At 52.1% G+C, this 8,853-nt stretch overlaps 1 protein-coding gene across 1 annotated transcript in view; it reads left to right on the top strand.

Moving 5' to 3' along the window:
- Positions 1-6: 6 nt before the first annotated feature.
- Positions 7-8,853, top strand: part of CDS2 (CDP-diacylglycerol synthase 2) — a 22,587-nt gene continuing 13,740 nt past the window's right edge. The window contains exon 1 of the mRNA XM_042023140.1: positions 7-11. The gene's annotated coding sequence lies outside the window, so the exon portion shown is untranslated. The remainder of the gene's footprint in view (positions 12-8,853) is intronic.

Genomic DNA, 8,853 nt, shown 5'->3' with positions numbered 1-8,853 from the left:
CCCAGGACAAGGTGCGGAGCGGCCCCGGGGGGCGTGAGGGGACTGGGGGGACGGGGAGAGCCGGGGAGCGCCGGGGGTCGCGGGGCCTGTGCGCCGCCGGGTCCCGGCGCCCCGCGGTGAGGCCGCTCTGCGGCCCCCGGGCTGCCCCGCGCTCGGGGAATTTGCCCCGCACTTGGTTTATTCGCCCCTCGCGACACCCGCGGAGGAGCGGAGCCCGGCCCCGGGGGTGTTCCGAGAAGCGGATCCGCCGTGTGGGAGCGGAGATCTGGGCGTGAGCTGCGTTTGTGGGATGGCTCAGGTGGGGGGGTCACAGCCCTGCCCTCAGCGCAGAGTTCGGTGCCTCCCAGGCCAGCCCCAGGGACCGAGGTGGGAGTTACAAACCTGCCTTTAGGGAAGGCTTTGGCGCCTCCGAAATCACCCCTAGGGAATCGGGTGGGGGTTCCAAACCTCCCCTTAGCGAGGAGTTGGGTACCTCCTAAGCCGTCCTTAGAGAATCGGGTGGGGGTTCCGAATCCCTCGGGTTCCCTTAGGGAAGGCTCTGGTGCCTCCAAAGTCATGCCCAGGGAATGCCCTCCCAGCGAGGGCTCTGTGGGAGTTTAATGAGGGTTAACGTTGCCTTTCTCCAGAGGAAAGAGTTTGCTTTTTCACGGCAGAAGGGCCATGGGAAGCAAACCTGGCTCTGTTTTCCTGTAACGTCTCTTCTGTTCCAAGCCTGAGCCCGTCTGGATGCTTGAGGTTGCTCTGTGAGTCATTTGTCACCTTTGTCATCTCTGCTCCTGCGTCTCCCTGAAGAGGAAGGGACCAAGAGGAATAAACAGTCAGGGAAAACTTTGTAAATAACATTTGCAGGGTCACAGGGGCCAAAGGCTGGAGGGAAAAGCGGTTTGTGCTGTGCTGGTGTTTAATGCACTTACCTTGGGAACGACCCTGGACTGGTCCATCAGCCCTCAGCAGCATCATATTGATGTTTTCTCCTAGTGCACGAAGGGTGCAGTTGAGAGCAGCATGAAGTCATCACACAAAACTCTTTTGCAATTTAAATGCAATTTTAATGCGATTTTAATGCAATTTTAATGCGATTTTAATGCGGTTTTTAATGCCAATTAAACACCTGCTAGAGGCTGTGTGGGCAGGTTTGAGGAAACTTCGTTGTGCTGATGTGATCAGGGAGGGATCTGGGGCAGAAGGAGCCAGCAGTGGTGGGAATGGGTCACCCTGGTGTGGATCTGGAGGTTGGGCCTCTCTCACAGTAACCTGGAGCTCTCTGCCACCACATTTCCTTACCTGAGGGAAGGGAGCTCTAAGATGGCTCCAGTTTTGTGGTGGTTGTGCAAAGGGTGAGGCCTCGAGATAAGTGCATTTGTCTCAGCTGGAATTTACTCTGCAGCAGAAAACCTTCAGGGAGTTTTCTATTCCAGAACTTTAGTGGGAGTTGGAAGACCTCCCTCGAGAGGCTGGCAGGGCTCGTGCTGCTTAACTGGTGCACAACAAACTCCCTGGGCCAGCTGGGATTCGCTTTAGCTCCTCGTGCTGTGCTCCTAAAGAAGGTCAGAGGGCTGCTATTCCCAGGGCAATCCTGTTATCTCCACGCCAGTGCTTTCACATATAATGAGCCTTCTGAAGGACCCCTCTGCTATTTCCTTTGAGTCAGCGACCTGGAGGTTCCTTACTAGAGAGAAGGAATGTTGATGCTCCTCGTAAAACAGCTCAAAATGAATTGCAAGAGGGAAAAAAGCAGTGAGGAACAGCTCCTCTGAGGTGCTGAATGTGATGTTTCCTAACAGAAGGCAGTGATGGGAGCAGAGAATTTCCCCAAATTGCCAAATGCAGCTGCTGGGAGGTTACCTGGTTACTACCCCTGCCCTCAGTGACACCCTCCTCGGCGTTGTGCTTTCCATGCTCGGTGGCAGGGTTTGATTTCCTGCCCTGAGATCCAGCAGTTGTGTTTTCAGTGCGGGGGAAATGCCTGGAAAAGCCTGGGAGCAGCGGAATTGCTCATGTGTGTGCCGCTCCCGGTGCTCTGGGGCTGCCCAGGGCTCTGTGCAGGTGCTGCTCCGAGAGGGGGCATTCCCGTGCCTGCTGGGGAGCCTTGCCAAGGGGAATAATTCAGCAGTGCATATTTTATTCGACAGAAACCCTGGAGGCTTCTGGAAAGAGCTCCCAGCTCTGTGTTGACAGAAACGCGCTTCAGTGGGATGCAAACATCGAGGCTGGGTTTTAGATCGCGGTGTTTTGTGCTTGTTGCCACTCTCCTGTTTTGGCACTGGGAAGTGAGAGACTGGATTCACTTTCTGCTGCTCTGACCCTTGCACTCTGGCCCAGCTTTGATGTGTCCCCCCTGCTGGCACAGCTGAGGCCGGGCTGCCTCAGGAGATCCTCGTGCCAGAACGTTTTAAAATCGATTTTTGTTAAAACCGCTGTGCAGCACAAAGTCTTCATCTCAGAGGGAACAAGGCAACATCTGTTTGTTCTGGTCAGTGAGCTCCCTCTCCTCTCCGTGGTGAAAAGCCAGGGAACCTTGCCCTGGTGTTGCCTGTACCCATTGGCTGAGCCCAAAGGATGCTGTTACCTGATGGCGTCTGTTGGTATTTGAGAGTGGATCCTGGAATCATGGAATGATTTGGGTTGGGAGAGACCTTTGAACGGATCCAGTGCCACCCCCTGCCACGGGCAGGGGCACCTCCCACTATCCCAGCCCTGTCCAGCCTGGCCTTGGACACTTCCAGGGATGGAGCACCACAGCTTTTGTGCCAGGGCTTAACCATGAAACAGGTTCCAGTTTCTTACAGGTCCCACCCTCTCCCAAGGATATTCCGGTCTTTAGAGACTCGTTCTTCTGCTTTGTAGTCTCATTCATAATCTAAACCCAGAGGTCAGTGCCTTCCCTCTAGTGTTGTGTACATCCCACGAAATCACATTTTCTCTGCAGCCCCCAAAGAGAACAGGAAAAGCGTAAAAGAAAATTGTTTCTTGGTGCCTGCCGAGCTCCTGAAGGCTCCTGCTGGTTTGGGGGGATTTTATGATCGTTTCTCAGTAGCTGTTTGTACTTTGTGTGACTCCACAGTGAGGACTGGGGGGTTTTTCCTTTTCCATCTGCTTGCTGAGACATTGCACAAGCAGCTGTCTGTGCCAGGGTGGGATAACTCTGTGTCACCAAGGGTTTGATAAGGAAAATTCTGGTTCCTTCTGTGTCACCAGGGGTTTGATAAGGAAAATTCTGGTTCCTTCTGTGTCACCAAGGGTTTCACGAGGAAAATTCTGGTTCCTTCCAGCCTGGTTTTGCAGGGGCCTGACAATGTGACTTTTATCTGGCTACATCTGGTCTGTGTGGTACAAAAAGTGAAAGACTCTGGCATCCAAGCCTCGTGATTTCTTGTGCTTCCAGGCATTTTGCAAGAATTCCCTGGTGGTCTGATGTGCTCTGAAGATGCTGAGCTAAACGAGGGCTCTGCTGTCCCTTGGGTCTGCTCAGGGGGGTGGAGGGAGGGTGGCTGGGGACAGTGGCCTGGGGTGAGCTGGAACGGGAGCAGCAGCTCCAGTTGTGGCTTTTAGCTTGGGAGAGGTGCAGGACACAGAGAAATAACAGTGCAGGCACTCTGGAGGTTCAGGCAATCTCAAATCCTGTTACTTCCCAGATTCCAGGAGAGCTCCTGCTAGTTGGGAGTTTGTGATAACAAGATGAGGCTCTTGCAGGACCAAACCCAATCAACCACTGCAGTGATGCCTCTCTTCGTCTCACCCACCATAAAGGGAGGCTGAAGTCCAAGTCTACTTCCAGGTCCACTCCATAAGATTGTTTTTTTAATAGCTCTTAATATGATCTTGGGCTCAATTCCAAGCACCAGTTTGCTGAAGCACGAGCCTCATGTATTGCTGATAGATGTTCACAATCTCAGCTCTGCTGGGAGAGGACACTCCAGCCTTCCCTGCAGTTTGATGCTCGGCTCTGTATGTGCCTGACAACTCCTGAGCATCGTTAATTGTGGCCACAGGGACTCAGCTGGGTGTGTTCCTAGTGGAAAAGTGACTCTCAAATTTAACACCTTTGCCAGCACTTCCTTTGGTAGGTGTTTGACTTGGCCACTGCTCCTTTCACTGACCTGTGTCCTTGCTCAGTGATGCCAGGGAAGTTTGATCCCAGGAAGATTTTGTCATTTTAAAGGCTGGATAGCTCTGTTTCCTTCTGTGTGCAGCACTTGTGTGTGACAGAGAAAGCAGGGAGACTCCCAGTGCTCACGTCAAACCCCCAAGCTGTTTTTCCTGTTACTCAGACCTTTGCATAGTTCCGAGCTGGCTTCCCTTTCCTATCCTTGTTCAGTGAGTGGGAGATTTATTTCTGTCTGCTCTGGAGGGCTGCACAGGTGAATGTCCCCCTTTGCAGTGTTCCATCAGCTCCAGGCTGTCCTGTTTTCTCTGTTCCTGCTGGATCTCAGTGGATCTGGGAGCTTCTTCCCGGGCTCTCTCTTGCTGCTCCAGCACTCTGTCCTCGCTCCTGGTCGTTTGTTGTTATTATTGATAGTGGGATCAGGATGGCAGAGGTGATGGGGGGTATTCCTGCTGTCCCTGGTGCAGGCTGAGGCACTCAGACTGTTCTGTCCATGGACAGTGTCTCTGCTTCTGCTTCCAGATGTGCTTGCAGTGCTGTCTGGGGGTGACTCCTGGGGGGGATGTTTGGTGCTGAGAAGAGGGAACTTGGGATGTTTGTGTGTATCTTCCAAGCAGGAAAAATCCCCAGGACCCCAGGGAGGTAAAACCCTTAAAATCACAGAATCCCAGACTGGTTTGTGTTGAGAGGGACCTTAATGCCTGCCATGGGCCCTCCAAACCCCGTCCAGCCTGGCCTTGATGACCCCTGTGACTTCAGCAAACCACAGCTTTTTGGGTTGGTCAGGATCACACCTGAACACACTGGTCCAAGTGCACTCCTTGAGCAGTCCAGGTAAAGCCAGTGGGATGGACTGGGAGAGAAATGTGAGCAGGACAGTGCGAGATACCCCCTCAGAGTCAGCAAATTAAATGGCTTGGTAGGGTTTTCTTTTTTCTCTCATCATGTTTTGGAAAAATCTGTACGAACTCCTGAGGAATTGAGGGTCAGAAGCCACTGGCCTTGGCGTGATGCAGGCTCTCATTGCAGAGGACAAAAATAGCCTTTTCCTGCAGTAACCTCCCAGTGTGAACAGTTGCTGCAGAGCTGTTTGTTCTCCCTCTCGCTGCTCCCAGCTCTCCCAAACAACAGCAGATTGAAATGTCTGTGCAGGCTCCAGCAGACACAGCCCCAGCCTCCCTCAGGCACCAACTCCCAGAGGCTCTTGGAGCTCGGCTCTCCTGTTCCTGTGTCTCTGCAGTGAAGTGCCAGCTCAGAAATGCCCCAGGAGCACCAGGATGCCACTTAGACCCAGGAGAACCCAGAAGCCGCTCTCCAAAACGTCTCCATCACGTGTTCAGAGGGGGAGGCAGGTTCCTTTCTGAGCAGCAGGAAATTCTGGGGGAATGCCAGAACCACCCACCGATTTTTGTGCTCCTTTTGTACACAGCAGCTGGTGCCTGCTGCCTTTTCCTCCAGGATTTCCTGGAAGCAGCAGCCCCTGGAGTGGGTGCTGGGGGTCCCAGCAGAGGAGGAGCTCCTGCTGAGTCCCGGGGATGTGTGACTTCCATGAATCCTGTGTGACTTCCATGAATCCTGTTTGCTCTCAGGGAAATCAGGCTCCTGTACCAGAGGCTTGTGCTGGCTGCAGACTGAGCCTGGCTCCCAGCACATCCCGTGGCTGAGCCGAACAAAGCCGGTGCTTTGGGATCAGGGATGAGTTTTCTCTGCTCTTTCAGCCACTGTGCAAACATTCCTGCTTTTTGTGATGTTGTTATCTGCTAAAGGGCTCCATTTTTAGGCATGTCCTAATTTCCGTGCCTGTTTTCAACTGGAATGTGGTTATTTCGGGATGGGGAAGGCAGTCCTATATCAACATAAATGAAACCTGAGCTTTGTTGGTTTTTTAGACAACAAATCAGGCAGCCAGCACTAGGTGCCAGCTTGGTGGATGTCTGGGTGGGGGGGACATGAGAAACTTGAATTTAATTGCCCTGCAGGTAATGTCACAGCACAAGACCAGGGTAAAAAACACTTGCAAAAAGACCTCAGTGCTTTTTGGAACCTTCCTACAAATCAAGCCTGGAAGTTTGATTCTTCCTTCTGGTGTTAATGGTCTCCAGACTTCTCTTGTTTCACCCTCCCGAGCTGTAAACCCCTGGAAGAGAATATCCTGTAATTTGGGAGTAATGGGATGAATTCTGGACCCTGGTGGGTCCCTCTGAGGTGGGTTTGGGGGGCACAGCAGCTCTGGGATGTGCTGTGGAGGTTAAAGCAGGGGGAAGAGGGGAGAGGAATGGAGCAGTTTCCCTGAATACAGGAATTAAAGCCGCTTCTGGAAGACATTGAGGTTTCCATTACTGAGGCCGCTGGGTTTGTATTCATTAAATTAATTATATTTGCTTTGATCCTGCAGATGTTCTCAGAGGTGAGAACAGAGGTACAGTTGGTCCCTTTTGTTCCAGCTGCCAGCTCTGTTGCCTGAAAAAGCAACTCTATTTCCCTCTTCAGCATTTATTTTATAATAACATTTTCTGTCACAGCTTTTTGTTAAAATCTGGCAGGAAGTCTAAAACAGTGCCTGCCTCCAAGGAAAGTACCTAAATAACGGCATTTCTTGAACTAATTTAATCTGCCAGCGTTGAATACTTAACTGTATATCTGTATTGGGCAGAAGATTTTTGGCAGGGAGAGAGCAGGCTCGTTTCTATGGCAACTGAGATCCTGTTGTGGATATTTGTGTAAAAAACCCAGCGCTCACAGCTTCCTCTGAGAAAACCATTTCAGTGTGAGCACAAATTTCTTACCACCTGCTTGAAGTAGTTGAGTTGTTTAAAGAAAGCTCAGACAAACTAATTTCTCTGGGTATCTTTTCTTCAGGGTCATGAAATCCCTGTTGACAAAGGTTGCTCAGAGCTGTTGATGCCATGAGTAGAAGAAGTGAGCAGGTATCTGGCTTTTCCCAGCTCCGGTTCAGCAGTCAGGAGAAACAGCCCTCGCAGAGATTTGGGGTTTTGCTCTTTCTCCTCATCACGACTTGTGTAGAAATCAAGGAATTAGGATAAAATGGACATTGCTGCCTCGGTTTTATTCCTGCATTCCTTTTTCCTTCTGTAAGAAGTGTTCAATAGTGAGACGATAAGTGGAAGAAGGAGCCCTGGGCTCACCTCCAGAGCTGGACAAAAAAGCTCTTTAGTTTAATAACTCCATATTGGTTAAAACCCCCGAAAACAGTAAAAGCTTTTGCCTCTGATTGTGTTTTAAGAGATGTAATGCTCACCATGTAAAAGAAATGGAAGGATGAAGCCAGATGCCAAGGTAACCAGAGGGAAGGTCGGCTTTGCTCTTACTGAGGAGTTTTAGTGGTTTCCCAGCTCTGCATCCTGCACGTGGATGTCTGACGTCCTGAGTGTCCTGCCCGGGAGGAGGGGACACGGGGAATATCAGGAACTTCCAGGAAAAATGGGTGAGGGAGAGCTGTGGTAGGAGAATATGGAATAAATACAGCTGGAGACAGCTCTGTGCCCGTGCAGGAGCAGCAGTGGGAAGAGGTGGGATTGCTGAGAGGTGTCTGGGCACTGACTGGGATTGCTGAGAGGTGTCTGGGCACTGACTGGGATTGCTGGGAGGTGGCTGGGCACTGACTGGGATCTCTCAGAGGCTGCTCCCCTGGTGGTGGTGGTGTTGCAGGGGGGGTTTGGTCGCAGCCCGAGCTCAGCCCAGCCCTGCCCTGCGCAGCCCCAAGCTTTTGCAGAAGCACTGCCTGTCCTGTCAGGAGCTGAAATCCCCCCAGCACAGACCTGGGAGCATCCCTGCCTGTGACAGCAGCGCCCTGGGATGGTGATCCTCGGGAACACGGGGCTGGAGGACAGGAGAGCCGAGGAGATGTGTGGGAGGTGTCCCCAAGGCAGTGCCACAGGGTGTCCCCAGGCAGTGCCACAGCTGGATTCAGGGTGCATCGTGTTCAGGCTTAAACACGTTATTTAACACCCACTCAGCTGCTTAAACTGATGATTTGTAGGCTGATGGGGGCAATTTGCATAAAAGGTATAAAAATAGTGTCACTTACTGAGTCTTCTCCGTAGCCTGTATCTGGCACAATGTCCTATAAAATCTCAACGCTCCGATTCAGGGGGATCTGAGGAGGGAGAAGAGCTCACTCCTGGTGCTGCTCAGTTGTTTTCAAAGTGAAGATGTTAAAATGTCAGTTATCCCTCGCTTTGGCTGGCAATTTCTTCCATCAGGCTTAAATTGAGCGAGGAAGACATGGCAGGAATGAGTCCTGCATTTCATGTTGAGCCCTCACAACTTCCCTTTATGGTGACAAACCTCTTGATCAGCTCCTTTGTGCTCTCTGGGAATAACCTGGCAGTGTTTGTGGGAGCTGTGGGGATTCTGTTTGTGGCTCCACCTCTGCTGTTCCCAGTGCTGAGGGTGAAGTGGGGAACAGCTGGACTGACCCAGCGAGGCTCTGCTCCTGCTCTTGGAGCCCTTTGCAGACGAGGTTTGGGTTGGCCTTGCCCTGAAGTTGGTGGCTCAGGTACCTGGTGATGTGGTTTTGCATGGATTTACCTGCAACATCTGTGTGGTGCAGGTGGTGTAGGGAATCAGTGCTGGGATCTGGCAGGGATCATGCTGTGGCAGGGATCATGCTGTGGCAGGGATCAGGCACAGCAGGGATCAGGCACAGCAGGGATCAGGCTGTGGCAGGGATCAGGCACAGCAGGGATCAGGCACAGCAGGGATCATGCTGTGAGAGGGATCAGGAT

This window comes from Corvus kubaryi, unplaced genomic scaffold, assembly GCF_017639235.1.
Source record: "Corvus kubaryi isolate FWS band 111438036 unplaced genomic scaffold, C.kubaryi_AGA036_p1.0 37237, whole genome shotgun sequence".
Taxonomy (NCBI): Eukaryota; Metazoa; Chordata; class Aves; order Passeriformes; family Corvidae; genus Corvus; species Corvus kubaryi.
This window is presented reverse-complemented; position numbering and strand designations above follow the sequence as displayed.